This window comes from Salvelinus fontinalis, chromosome 6 (genome assembly GCF_029448725.1).
Source record: "Salvelinus fontinalis isolate EN_2023a chromosome 6, ASM2944872v1, whole genome shotgun sequence".
Taxonomy (NCBI): Eukaryota; Metazoa; Chordata; class Actinopteri; order Salmoniformes; family Salmonidae; genus Salvelinus; species Salvelinus fontinalis.
This window is the reverse complement of record NC_074670.1, coordinates 11,723,114-11,737,725: the sequence shown is the minus strand read 5'-3', so window position 1 is coordinate 11,737,725 and position 14,612 is coordinate 11,723,114. Positions and strand designations below refer to the sequence as shown.

The window sequence follows — 14,612 nt, the reverse complement described above, 5'->3', positions numbered from 1 at the left end:
AAACAAGCCATAGAACACTGGTTGCAATTTCAGTTTAATCCACCAGAAAAGAATGAAGAAATAGGCCAATTACAACAAAAATCATGGCTAAAGTCAAATATGCTAATTATTTAAAAAATGACATTATTTGGGGATTTTTTATTTTTACAAATTGTATAATAATTGTTAAATGATATCACAAAGACCACTCGTGGAGTTATGTGAAACGTGCAGCTAACAAAAAGTAAACGGGATGGTTTTCAGAGATTGGTGGGAGGGGTTGAGGGTAGCTGAAGGGTGGGAGTAAAAAATGTTAAAAAATATATGAGTAATGTAAAATATACTGTGTCCGTAATATGTTTAAAGAAGAAGTTTAAAGAAGTAGAAGCCTAAGTATTGTTGTCCATTAATTTTCTCCAATTAGGGGAGGGGTGGTAGGGTTATGGGAACATAATAAAATAAAATGTTTGTAAATAAATATATATGGGGGATTGGAAAGGATGCAGACAATTACATTTAAAGAACCCACAATCAATCTGCAATATTAAAGTTGATCTACCCCTAAAAATAACAAATAGATGGTCATGAAGGAGAGAAGACAAGGAAAGGAGGAGAGGAGACAATTAAAGAAGGTTTCCTAAGAATGGCTCCATAGCTCAGTGGTTAGAGCACTGGTCTTGTAAACTAGGGGTCGTGAGTTCAATTCTCACTGGGGCCTTGATTATGACTCCACCACCCTCTGTGACATTCATCTGCAACTTTACACCTAAATGCAGAGGGTGGGAGATTCCATTTCTCTTGCTATATACAGCAGAAAGTTCTAAATGTGACAACAAACTGACAGTATCACCCTGCAAAAATAATTCTCTGCATTACAACTAATGTAAGAGACTTGCCAAACAAACTGACGATACGATTACACGTTTGCCGATTCTATCCTGGGCCGCCCATCATGATTAAAAAAGGGCTGAAACTAGAGACAGGAGTAGCAGAGGTCATGTAAACCAGCGATGCATGTTGAAAGAAAAACAACGTTAACTAGAACTTTTCCTTATATTAACTGTAAGATAAAAGTTGTATTTAAATCCAAACTGGTTTTCCAGCAGATTATTTACAATGACCCATGTACAAGAATAGACCTTTTCCCTTTATTGATATTGCAACCTCTCCCTTTCGGTTATTTGAAAATGAAATCATCTCCAGAATATCACTGTTTTTAAACAAGCCGTAGAACACTGGTTGCAATTTCAGTTTAATCCACCAGAAAAGAATGAAGAAATAGGCCAATTACAACAAATATTATGGCTAAAGTCAAATATGCTAATTATTAAAAAAATGACATTATTTGGGGATTTTTTATTTTTACAAATTGTATAATAATTGTTAAATGATATCACAAAGACCACTCGTGGAGTTATGTCAAACGTGCAGCTAACAAAAAGTAAACGGGATGGTTTTCAGAGATTGGTGGGAGGGGTTGAGGGTAGCTGAAGGGTGGGAGTAAAAAATGTTAAAAAATATATGAGTAATATAAAATATACTGTGTCCGTAATATGTTTAAAGAAGAAGTTTAAAGAAGTAGAAGCCTAAGTATTGTTGTCCATTAATTTTCTCCAATTAGGGGAGGGGTGGTAGGGTTATGGGAACATAATAAAATAAAATGTTTGTAAAAAAATATATATGGGGGATTGGAAAGGATGCAGACAATTACATTGAAAGAACCCACAATCAATCTGCAATATTAAAGTTGATCTACCCCTAAAAATAACAAATAGATGGTCATGAAGGAGAGGAGACAAGGAAAGGAGGAGAGGAGACAATTAAGAGAAGCTTTCCTAAGAATGGCTCCATAGATCAGTGGTTAGAGCACTGGTCTTGTAAACCAGGGGTCGTGAGTTCAATTCTCACTGGGGCCTTGATTATGACTCCACCACCCTCTGTGACATTCATCTGAAACTTTACACCTAATGCACAGGGTGGGAGATTCCATTTCTCTTGCTCTATACAGCAGAAAGTTCTAAATGTGACAACAAACTGACAGTATCACCCTGCAAAAATAATTCTCTGCATTACAACTACTATAAGAGACATTGCCAAACAAGCTGACGATACGATTACACGTTTGCCGATTCTGTCCTGGGCCACCCATCATGATTAAAAAAAGGCTGAAACTAGAGACAGGCGTAGCAGAGGTCATGTAAACCAGCGATGCATGTTGAAAGAATAACAACGTTAACTAGAACTTTTCCTTATATTAACTGTAAGATAAAAATTGTATTTAAATCCAAACTGGTTTTCCAGCAGATTAGTTACAATGATCCATGTACAAGAATAGACCTTTTCCCTTTATTGATATTGCAACCTCTCACTTTCGGTTATTTGAAAATGAAATCATCTCCAGAATATCACTGTTTTTAAACAAGCCATAGAACACTGGTTGCAATTTCAGTTTAATCCACCAGAAAAGAATGAAGAAATAGGCCAATTACAACAAATATTATGGCTAAAGTCAAATATGCTAATTATTTAAAAAATGACATTATTTGGGGATTTTTTATTTTTACAAATTGTATAATAATTGTTAAATGATATCACAAAGACCACTTGTGGAGTTATGTCAAACGTGCAGCTAACAAAAAGTAAACGGGATGGTTTTCAGAGATTGGTGGGAGGGGTTGAGGGTAGCTGAAGGGTGGGAGTAAAAAATGTAAAAAAATATATGAGTAATGTAAAATATACTGTGTCCGTAATATGTTTAAAGAAGAAGTTTAAAGAAGTAGAAGCCTAAGTATTGTTGTCCATTAATTTTCTCCAATTAGGGGAGGGGTGGTAGGGTTATGGGAACATAATAAAATAAAATGTTTGTAAAAAAATATATATGGGGGATTGGAAAGGATGCAGACAATTACATTGAAAGAACCCACAATCAATCTGCAATATTAAAGTTGATCTACCCCTAAAAAGAACAAATAGATGGTCATGAAGGAGAGGAGACAAGGAAAGGAGGAGAGGAGACTATTAAAGAAGGTTTCCTAAGAATGGCTCCATAGCTCAGGGGTTAGAGCACTGGTCTTGTAAACCAGGGGTCGTGAGTTCAATTCTCACTGGGGCCTTGATTATCACTCCACCACCCTCTGTGCCATTCTTCTGAATCTTTACACCTAAATGCAGATGGTGGGAGATTCCATTTCTCTTGCTCTATACAGCAGAAAGTTCTAAATGTGACAACAAACTGACAGTATCACCCTGCAAAAATAATTCTCTGCATTACAACTACTGTAAGAGACATTGCCAAACAAGCTGACGATACGATTACACGTTTGCCGATTCTGTCCTGGGCCACCCATCATGATTAAAAAAGGGCTGAAACTAGAGACAGTAGTAGCAGAGGTCATGTAAACCAGCGATGCATGTTGAAAGAATAACAACGTTAACTAGAACTTTTCCTTGTATTAACTGTAAGATAAAAGTTGTATTTAAATCCAAACTGGTTTTCCAGCAGATTAGTTACAATGACCCATGTACAAGAATAGACCTTTTCCCTTTATAGATATTGCAACCTCTCACTTTCGGTTATTTGAAAATGAAATAATCTCCAGAATATCACTGTTTTTATACAAGCCATAGAACACTGGTTGCAATTTCAGTTTAATCTACCAGAAAATAATGAAGAAATAGGCCAATTAAAACAAATATTATGGCTAAAGTCAAATATGCTAATTATTTAAAAAAATAACATTATTTGGGGATTTTTTATTTTTTATTTTTACAAATTGTATAATAATTGTTGAATGATATCACAAAGACCACTTGTGGAGTTATGTCAAACGTGCAGCTAACAAAAAGTAAACGGGATGTTTTTCAGAGATTGGTGGGAGGGGTTGAGGGTAGCTGAAGGGTGGGAGTAAAAAATGTTAAAAAATATATGAGTAATGTAAAATATACTGTGTCCGTAATATGTTTAAAGAAGAAGTTTAAAGGAGTAGAAGCCTAAGTATTGTTGTCCATTAATTTTCTCCAATTAGGGGAGGGGTGGTAGGGTTATGGGAACATAATAAAATAAAATGTTTGTAAAAAAATATATATGGGGGATTGGAAAGGATGCAGACAATTACATTGAAAGAACCCACAATCAATCTGCAATATTAAAGTTGATCTACCCCTAAAAATAACAAATAGATGGTCATGAAGGAGAGGAGACAAGGAAAGGAGGAGAGGAGACTATTAAAGAAGGTTTACTAAGAATGGCTCCATAGCTCAGAGGTTAGAGCACTGGTCTTGTAAACCAGGGGTCGTGAGTTCAATTCTCACTGAGGCCTTGATTATGACTCCACCACCCTCTAATAATAATCACAGTAGTTGTCGAGGGTGCAGCAAGTCAGCACCTCAGGAGTAAATGTCAGTTGGCTGATAGCCGATCATTAAGACTATCTCTACCGCTCCTGCGGTCTCTAGAGAGTTGAAAACAGCAGGTCTGGGACAGGTAGCACGTCCGGTGAACAGGTCAGGGTTCCATAGCCGCAGGCAGAACAGTTGAAACTGGAGCAGCAGCATGGCCAGGTGGACTGGGAACAGCAAGGTGTCATCATTCCAGGTAGTCCTGAGGCATGGTCCTAGTGCTCAGGTCCTCCGAAAGAGAGAATTAGAGAGAGCATACTTAAATCAACACAGGACACCGGATAAGACATGAGAAGTACTCCAGATATAACAAACTGACCCTAGCCCCCCCCGACACATAAACTACTGCAGCATAAATACTGGAGGCTGAGACAGGAGGGGTCAGGAGACACTTTGGCCCCATCCGATGATACCCCCGGACAGGGCCAAACAGGAAGGATATAACCTCACCCACTTTGCCAAAGCACAGCCCCCACACCACTAGAGGGATATCTTCAACCACCAACTTACCATCCTGAGACAAGGCCGAGTATAGCCCACAAAGATCTCCGCCACGGCACAACCCAAGGGGGGGCGCCAACCCAGACAGGAAGATCACGTCAGTGACTCAACCCACTCAAGTGACGCACCCCTCCTAGGGACGGCATGAAAGAGCTCCAGTAAGCCAGTGACACAGCCCCTGTAATATGGTTAGAGGCAGAGAATCCCAGTGGAGAGAGGGGAACCGGCCAGGCAGAGACAGCAAGGGTGGTTCGTTGCTCCAGAGCCTTTCCGTTCACCTTCACACTCCTGGGCCAGACTACACTCAATCACATGACCCACTGAAGAGATGAGTCTTCATTAAAGACTTAAAAGTTGAGACCGAGTCTGCGTCTCTCACATGGGTAGGCAGACCATTCCATAAAAATCTATAGGAGAAAGCCCTGCCTCCAGCTGTTTGCTTAGAAATTCTAGGGACAATTAGGAGGCCTGCGTCTTGTGACCGTAGCGTACGTGTAGGTATGTACGGCAGGACCAAATCGGAAAGATAGGTAGGAGTAAGCCAATGTAATGCTTTGTAGGTTAGCAGTAAAACCTTGAAATCAGCCCTTGCCTTAACAGGAAGCCAGTGTAGGGAGGCTAGCACTGGAGTAATATGATCACATTTTTGGGTTCTAGTCAGGATTCTAGCAGCCGTATTTAGCACTAACTGAAGTTTATTTAGTGCTTTATCCGGGTAGCCCGGAAAGTAGAGCATTGCAGTAGTCTAACCTAGAAGTAACAAAAGCATGGATTAATTTTTCTGCATCATTTTTGGACAGAAAGTTTCTGATTTTTGCAATGTTACGTAGATGGAAAAAAGCTGTCCTTGAAACAGTCTTGATATGTTCGTCAAAAGAGAGATCAGGGTCCAGAGTAACGCCGAGGTCGTTCACAGTTTTATTTGAGACAACTTTACAACCATCGAGTTTAATTGTCAGATTCAACAGAAGATATCTTTGTTTCTTGGGACCTAGAACAAGCATCTCTGTTTTGTCCGAGTTTAAAAGTAGAACGTTTTCAGCCATTTACTTCCTTATGTCTGAAACACAGGCTTCTAGCGAGGGCAATTTTGGGGCTTCACCATGTTTCATTGAAAAGTACAGCTGTGTGTCATCCGCATAGCAGTGAAAGTTAACATTATGTTTTCGAATGACATCCCCAAGAGGTAAAATATATAGTGAAAACAATAGTGGTCCTAAAACGGAACCTTGAGGAACACCGAAATGTACAGTTGATTTGTCAAAGGACAAACCATTCACAGAGACAAACTGATATCTTTCCGACAGATAAGATCTAAACCAGGCCAGAACTTGTCCGTGTAGACCAATTTGGGTTTCCAATCTCTCCAAAAGAATGTGGTGATCGATGGTATCAAAGGCAGCACTAAGGTCTAGGAGCACGAGGACAGATGCAGAGCCTCGGTCTGACGCCATTAAAAGGTAATTTACCACCTTCACAAGTGCAGTCTCAGTGCTATGATGGGGTCTAAAACCAGACTGAAGTATTTTGTATACATTGTTTGTCTTCAGGAAGGCAGTGAGTTGCTGCACAACAGCTGTTTCTAAAATTTCTGAGAGGAATGGAAGATTCGATATAGGCCGATAGTTTTTTAAATTTTCTGGGTCAAGGTTTGGCTTTTTCAAGAGAGGCTTTATTACTGCCACTTTTAGTGAGTTTGGTACACATCTGGTGGATAGAGAGGAATGGAAGATTCGATATAGGCCGATAGTTTTTTATATTTTCTGGGTCAAGGTTTGGCTTTTACAAGAGAGGCTTTATTACTGCCACTTTTAGTGAGTTTGGTACACATCTGGTGGATAGAGAGCCGTTTATTATGTTCAACATAGGAGGGCCAAGCACATGAAGCAGCTCTTTAAGTAGTTTAGTTGGAATAGGGTCCAGTATGCAGCTTGAAGGTTTAGAGGCCATGATTATTTTCATCATTGTGTCAAGAGATATAGTACTAAAACACTTGAGTGTCTCTCTTGATCCTAGGTCCTGGCAGAGTTGTGCAGACTCAGGACAGCCGAGCTTTGGAGGAATACGCAGATTTAAAGAGGAGTCCGTAATTTGCTTTCTAATGATCATGATCTTTTCCTCAAAGAAGTTCATGAATTTATTACTGCTGAAGTGAAAGCCATCCTCACTTGGGGAATGCTGCTTTTTAGTTAGCTTTGCGACAGTATCAAAAATAAATGTTGAATTGTTCTTATTTTCCTCAATTAAGTTGGAAAAATAGGATGATCGAGCAGCAGTGAGGGCTCTTCGATACTGCACGGTACTGTCTTTCCAAGCTAGTCGGAAGACTTCCAGTTTGGCGTGGTGCCATTTCTGTTCCAATTTTCTGGAAGCTTGCTTCAGAGCTCACGTATTTTCTGTATACCAGGGAGCTAGTTTCTTATGACAAATGTTTTTCGTTTTTAGGGGTGCAACTGCATCTAGGGTATTGCGGAGTTCCTCAGTTAGGTGGGTTAATGTTTTTCTTTTGCTGTTTTTGTATAACGTACTTTGAGGTCACTAATACTCCACCTGATGTGGTGGAAGTTGTCGAACCAGATCAGAACGCCTTCGAATATCCCCTTCAGGCACGGACTGAGAAGGATGTGGAGGTTTTTGACCAGGTAAAAATTATTGTCCACTGTTAATTTATTTTCTGGCCTTCCAAGAGATATATAAGCAATGTATTTGTAATAATATGAAATATAATTGCATTTATTTCTATCAATCAAGGTGAGACTGAACATGGACAGGGCGCATGAGAAGGAGAGCCACCTGAGAAGAATCAAGGGGACCAAGTGTTTCGACATCTGGGTGAATGACTTGGCTTGGAAGAAGGATGAAAGGAAGGCGAGACCCGGTAAAGCTTGGTGCTCTTTTGCTCCTAGCTGGGGTCAACATCCGTTAAGGTGAAATATAAAAATCTCAGATGAAAACTATTTGCATTTGCTGCCTCGTGGTGGGCGGCATCGCCATGCTGTCAGCAGTACCAACACTGGCCCAGGGTTTTTCCAAATAGTCCATCTCAAGGCTAACCACTGGGTCACATTAAGTAACCGCCACTTCCAGGTAGGTACTGTTAAGGTGTATGACTCCAGTTGTCTTGACACCACCCTGGAGTTTCTCTCACAACTCATCTCTCTATATTTTCCAGGGACCATCCTTTACCAACCGCACTGACATAAAAAAAATTGACAGGTATCCTTTCTTTTCTGTCTGCCATTAACATTATTGCATGTCTAATCAAACATTTCAATTAAATCGTTTAATAACTGTATTTTTACATACCTGATAATCATTTAGCCTGTGTGTTTGATTGTTTACGTCTGTCTCCTACCCTGTTCCCTTTACTCTGCTCCTGTTCTCCAGGACCTAGGGGTTCTGCCTAACACCCAGACATGGATCCACCTGATGTCCTCCATTACCAACCACCCTCCAACTTGTCATTACATCAGCTACTGTTATTGTCATGTTGTCATTATCTGCTAAGAAAGAGCAAGAAAACGATCATACTGGGCACATAATGTGAGCTGCACAGATTAGCTAAAAACTTTATCACTGCAAACACTCAGAACAAAGAGGGGAGCAGTTCCTGGACTTTGCAGTTTCCCTCTTCGAGTCCAGTACCTGTTGAAAAACAAGTGACACGCAGAACCTCCCATCCACATGTACCTTAGTTTATCTTTAGTCCGTCCCCTCGCCCCGACCCGGGCGCAAACCAGGGACCCTCTACACACATCACCAACTGACACCCACGAAGCATCGTTACCCATCGCTCCACAAAGGCCGCGGCCCTTGCAGAGCAAGGGGAACCACTACTTCAAGGTCTCAGAGCAAGTGACGTAACCAATTGAAAGGCTATTAGCACACACCACCGCTAACTAGCTAGCCATTTCACATCCGTTACACTCACCCCCCTTCAACCTCCTCCTTTTCCGCAGCAACCAGTGATCCGGGTCAACAGCATCAATGTAACCGATTAACTTTAGTCCGTCCCCTTGCGCCCCGACCCGGGCACGAACCAGGGGCCCTCTGCATACATCAACAACAGTCACCCACAAAGCATCGTTACCCAGCGCTCCACAAAAGCCACGGCCCTTGCAGAGCAAGGGGAACCACTACTTCAAGGTCTCAGAGCAAGTGACGTAACCGATTGAAAGGCTATTAGCGCGCACCACCGCTAACTAGCTAGCCATTTCACATCCGTTACACACACTATACCCACCTCCTCTCTGTTCCACACACCAGAATTCTGTATTTTAGTCTATGATTGCCATGTGAGTGTAGAAAGAATCTGAAAGTAAATTGACACACATGTACCAAAGAAATATCAATGGTTATGTATTTAAGTCTAAAATATTGCTAGATTGGTTTTCACAGCTGTTTCATAAGGTGTTCGTTACTGTAAATTCTAACGTATCCTTTGATGGTATTTGTAATTCAACATTATTAATTGTATCATAAGACATACAATAGACATATACTCAACCACATGGGTGTACTAATGATCTATAATGTTTTTTAAATATTTTTTTATTTTTTTATTTCACCTTTATTTAACCAGGTGGGCTAGTTGAGAACAAGTTCTGATTTACAACTGCGACCTGGCCAAGATAAAGCAAACTGTCAAGACTTCCGCCGAAGTCGGCTCCTCTCCTTGTTCGGGCGGCGTTCGGCGATCGACGTCACCGGCTTTCTAGCCATCGCTGCTCCATTTTTCATGTATCTATTTGTCTTGTCTTGTTCCATACACACCTGGTTTTCATTTCCCCAATCAATCTACTTGTATTTAACCCTCTGTTTCCCATCATGTTTAGGTGTGTAAATCTGTCAACGGGTGTATTAGAGGCGAAGTCAGGTGCAGGAGAGTAGAGTGATGTAAACAAGCGCACTTTTATTTTAGTTCCAAAAACGAGAGCACTACATAAATCAAACGCGCTCAAAACACGAAACATAACAAAAGTAAAGCTCGTAAAAAAACACCACAATAACATGAAACAATTACACACAAAACATGATGGGAAACAGAGGGTTAAATACAAGTAGATTGATTGGGGAAATGAAAACCAGGTGCATATGGAACAAGACAAGACAAATAGATACATGAAAAATGGAGCGGCGATGGCTAGAAAGCCTGTGACGTCGATTGCAGAACGCTGCCCGAACAAGGAGAGGAGCCGACTTCGGCGGAAGTCGTGACACAAGCAGTGTGACACAGACAACAACACAGAGTTACTCATGGAATAAACAATAAACAAGCCAATAACACAATAAACAAGTCAATGACACAGTAGAAAAAAAAATGGAGTGATAAATGAGCAGAATGTGTAAGTAGAGATACTGGTGTGCAAAAGAGCAGAAAAGTAAATAAAAACAGTATGGGGATGAGGTAGGTAGATTGGGTTGGCTATTTACAGATTGACTATGTACAGATGCAGCGATCGGTTAGCTGCTAAGATAACTGATGTTTAAAGTTGGTGAGGGAAATAAAAGTCTCCAACTTCAGCGATTTTTGCTATTCGATCCAGTCACTGGCAGCAGAGAACTGGAAGGAAAGGCGGCCAAATGAGGTGTTGGCTTTGGGGATGATCAGTGAGATATACCTGCTGGAACGTGTGCTACGGGTGGGTGTTGTTATCGTGATCAGTGAACTGAGATAAGGCGGAGCTTTACCTAGTATAGACTTATAGATGACCTGGAGCCAGTGGGTCTGGCGACGAATATGTAGCGTGGGCCAGCCGACTAGAGCATACAGGTCGCAGTGGTGGGTGGTATAAGGTGATTTGGTAACAAAACGGATGGCACTGTGATAGACTGCATCCAGTTTGCTGAGTAGAGTATTGGAAGCTATTTTGTAGATGACATCGCCGAAGTCGAGGATCGGTAGGATAGTCAGTTTTACTAGGGTAAGTTTGGAGGCTTGTTGAGAAATAGAAAGTAGATTCTAGATTTGATTTTGGATTGGAGATGTTTAATATGAATCTGGAAGGAGAGTTTACAGTCTAGCCAGACACCTAGGTATTTATAATTGTCCACATATTCTAGGTCCAGAACCGTCCAGGGGGGTGATGCTAGTTGGGCGGGCGGGTGCGGGCAGCAAACGGTTGAAAAGCATGCATTTGGTTTTACTAGCGTTTAAGAGCAGTTGGAGGCCACGGAAGGAGTGTTGTATGGCATTGATGCTCGTTTGGAGGTTAGTTAGTACAGTGTCCAAGGAAGGGCCAGAAGTACACAGAATGGTGTCGTCTGCGTAGAGGTGGATCAGGGAGTCGCCCGCAGCAAGAGCGACATCGTTGATATATACAGAGAAAAGAGTTGGCCCGAGATTTGAACCCTGTGGTAACCCCATAGAGACTGCCAGAGGTCCAGACAACACGCCCTCCGATTTGAAACACTGAACTCTGTCTGCAAAGTATTTGGTGAACCAGGCGAGGCAATCAAATTGAGGACTAAAATTATTTCAGTGTAGATAAGGGAATGCCTGTTTAAAATGAAAACATGACAGCCAGACAAGCCAGTGTATGAATCAAATGTATTTGCATATGAATGGAGTGGAAATTAGCTCACTTTGTGATCTGTAAGGTAAGTAACATTAATGTGTGTGTGGGGGCATTAAAATGATATTATGTTTACACTGATGCCTGTTGATTCATAAAAAGCAGAAGATGGTAAATAACATTAATCGCAATGGTTGGCCTATGCAAATGATTAGGAATACATTTAGCCTAATTGGTAATAAATATGACATGGGGGCAAATCGGGATCCTATTCAGGCTTTTGTTTCTCAATTCCAGATTAAATATAGGTCTTCACGTGTATGAAATCTGTTGGCAAAATTAATGACAAACAGCTTAAATGTTCAGGCTTCATCATGATCTGTGATCAAAACAGGCTGGGGTGTTTTCGGTTCCGTTCAGTCTAAGAATATGAGTAAGAACGCAACTGCACTGAAATGAATAGCCTGATTCAATGGGATTCTCCTGAATAATACATGTATTTATTTGTTAAACTGTTTGGTTGATGCATAGACCCACACCGATTCTAACTTTTTGGTATTTTGCATTAGGCATAGCTCTACAATGCAAAGCATTTAATAAACCAACCACATTTTCCTGTGATGTTTAGGCTGCACAAGACCTTCGATAGCCTAGTAGACTATGCTGAAATAATTGTGGAGTTAATCATTGTTATAGCCTAGTTCGCTTTATATAATCTGGACTGTGGTTTTTGCACGTCTCTATAACAAGCCCTATATCCTCACATACCCCCTCAATTCGAACCCTGCTTTTAACCATAAAACATCTCCACAGAAATGTATAGATGAAAGGTTGTGTAACCGATGTGAAATGGCTAGCTAGTTAGCGGTGGTGCGCGCTAATAGCGTTTCAATCGGTGACGTCACTCGCTTTGAGACCTTGAAGTAGTGGTTCACCTTGCTCTGCAAGGGCTGTGGCTTTTGTGGAGCGATGGGTAACAATGCTTTGTGGGTGACTGATGTTGATGTGTGCAGAGGGTCCCTGGTTCGCGCCCGGGTCGGGGAGAGGGGACGGACTAAAGTTAAACTGTTGCATGGGTGTGTCTGTGTCTGTTAATCGGGTGAACTGGAAAGTGGGGGGGGAAACGAGGTCAAATCATGACATCAGTGATTTTCAGGTCAGAGAATGATGCCAGAGATTCCAAGTTGGACCGCTGTTCAAAACCAAACAAAAATCCCAGTCTGACCTCGTTTTTTTCAGAGTTCCAGGTTGCCTTGACAGAAGTCATAAGTCAGTGATTGCTGACTTCTTAGTTATTTTGAAATCACCACTAGAGACCGAGACTACCTCCACAATTGAAATGTGTCTTCCGCATTTAACCCAACCCCTCTGAATCAGAGCGTTGAGGGTGCCTTAATCGAAATACACGTATTCAGCCACCCAGAGAACCAGAGTTGGGATTTTATTTAGCAACCTTTCAGTTACTGGCCCAATGCTCTAACCACTAGGCTACCAAGAAGCCCTTGATTTTCTGTTGATGCAAGAAATAGGCATATCTTCACAGTAATGGTGGCTGCGATATCAACTAGCCTAATCATTTTTGAAATGAGGTGATAAGCCTATTTTAGCTAAATCTGGCTCTGTCATATCCTCACATGGTCTCTCCTATCATTGCTATGCAGACGACACACAATTAATCTTCTCCTTTCCCCCCTCTGATAACCAGGTGGTGAATCGCATCTCTGCATGTCTGGCAGACATATCAGTGTGGATGACGGATCACCACCTCAAGCTGAACCTCGGCAAGACGGAGCTGCTCTTCCTCCCGGGGAAGGACTGCCCGTTCCATGATCTCGCCATCACGGTTGACAACTCCATTGTGTCCTCCTCCCAGAGTGCTAAGAACCTTGGCGTGATCCTGGACAACACCCTGTCGTTCTCAACTAACATCAAGGCGGTGACTCGTTCCTGTAGGTTCATGCTCTACAACATTCGCAGAGTACGACCCTGCCTCACGCAGGAAGCGGCGCAGGTCCTAATCCAGGCACTTGTCATCTCCCGTCTGGATTACTGCAACTCGCTGTTGGCTGGGCTCCCTGCCTGTGCCATTAAACCCCTACAACTCATTCAGAACGCCGCAGCCCGTCTGGTGTTCAACTTTCCCAAGTTCTCTCACGTCACCCCGCTCCTCCGCTCTCTCCACTGGCTTCCAGTTGAAGCTCGCATCCGCTACAAGACCATGGTGCTTGCCTACGGAGCTGTGAGGGGAACGGCACCTCCGTACCTTCAGGCTCTGATCAGGCCCTACATCCAAATAAGGGCACTGCGTTCATCCACCTCTGGCCTGCTCGCCTCCCTACCTCTGAGGAAGTACAGTTCCCGCTCAGCCCAGTCAAAACTGTTCGCTGCTCTGGCACCCCAATGGTGGAACAAACTCCCTCATGACGCCAGGTCAGCGGAGTCAATCACCACCTTCCGGAGACACCTGAAACCCCACCTCTTTAAGGAATACCTAGGATAGGATAAAGTAATCCTTCTAACCCCCCCCCCCCCCCCCCCCCCCCTTAAAAGAGTTAGATGCACTATTGTAAAGTGGTTGTTCCACTGGATATCATAAGGTGAATGCACCAATTTGTAAGTCGCTCTGGATAAGAGCGTCTGCTAAATTACTTAAATGTAAATGTAAATGTAAATCGACAAATGAAATTGATGAACTAAACAGACACTTAAACTAAAATACGTAACGCGTAACACATGTAGGCGTTTTTAAGACTTTCATGGTGAGATCATTCATAATATACTTAAACAAACTGACACGTGACGTGTCAGTGACAGGTTACGCGACGTGAACACTACGACTACATGATGTGTACTTGTCACATGACGTGAACGCGCCGGCAGTTTGATGCCTTAGAAACAAACTTGTCTCCATTGACAGTCCATGTTAATTCATGCCGTTAATTTACGACGCTAGGAAGACGTTAGGTGACTTGGTGAGAGGTATCAGTAGCTTCACAAGGCTTAATTCTGGCATAAATCACCCTCCATAACGAACCACTAGTCTGGGCCGACAGCCTTGCAAGGGTTAACACGTTTAAATGTCTTACTCACGTCAGCCACAAAGAAGGAGGGGGGGGGGGGGGGGGGGGGGGGGCGCAGCCCTTGGTGGCGGGCCGCGTCGGTGGCACTGTATTATCCTCAAAGCGGGCAAAGAACATGTTTAGTTTGTCTGGAAGCAAG

At 42.2% G+C, this 14,612-nt stretch overlaps 4 non-coding genes across 4 annotated transcripts; all 4 read left to right on the top strand.

Annotated features, from left to right (window-relative positions):
* Window positions 1-624: 624 nt before the first annotated feature.
* Window positions 625-697, top strand: trnat-ugu (transfer RNA threonine (anticodon UGU)). Its single transcript has one exon. It is a non-coding gene; the product is annotated as a tRNA-Thr (tRNA).
* Window positions 698-1,822: 1,125 nt separating this feature from the next.
* On the top strand, window positions 1,823-1,895 carry trnat-ugu (transfer RNA threonine (anticodon UGU)). Its single transcript has one exon. It is a non-coding gene; the product is annotated as a tRNA-Thr (tRNA).
* Window positions 1,896-3,019: 1,124 nt separating this feature from the next.
* On the top strand, window positions 3,020-3,092 carry trnat-ugu (transfer RNA threonine (anticodon UGU)). The gene has a single exon. It is a non-coding gene; the product is annotated as a tRNA-Thr (tRNA).
* A 1,133-nt stretch (window positions 3,093-4,225) lies between these two features.
* On the top strand, window positions 4,226-4,298 carry trnat-ugu (transfer RNA threonine (anticodon UGU)). Its single transcript has one exon. It is a non-coding gene; the product is annotated as a tRNA-Thr (tRNA).
* Window positions 4,299-14,612: the final 10,314 nt, after the last annotated feature.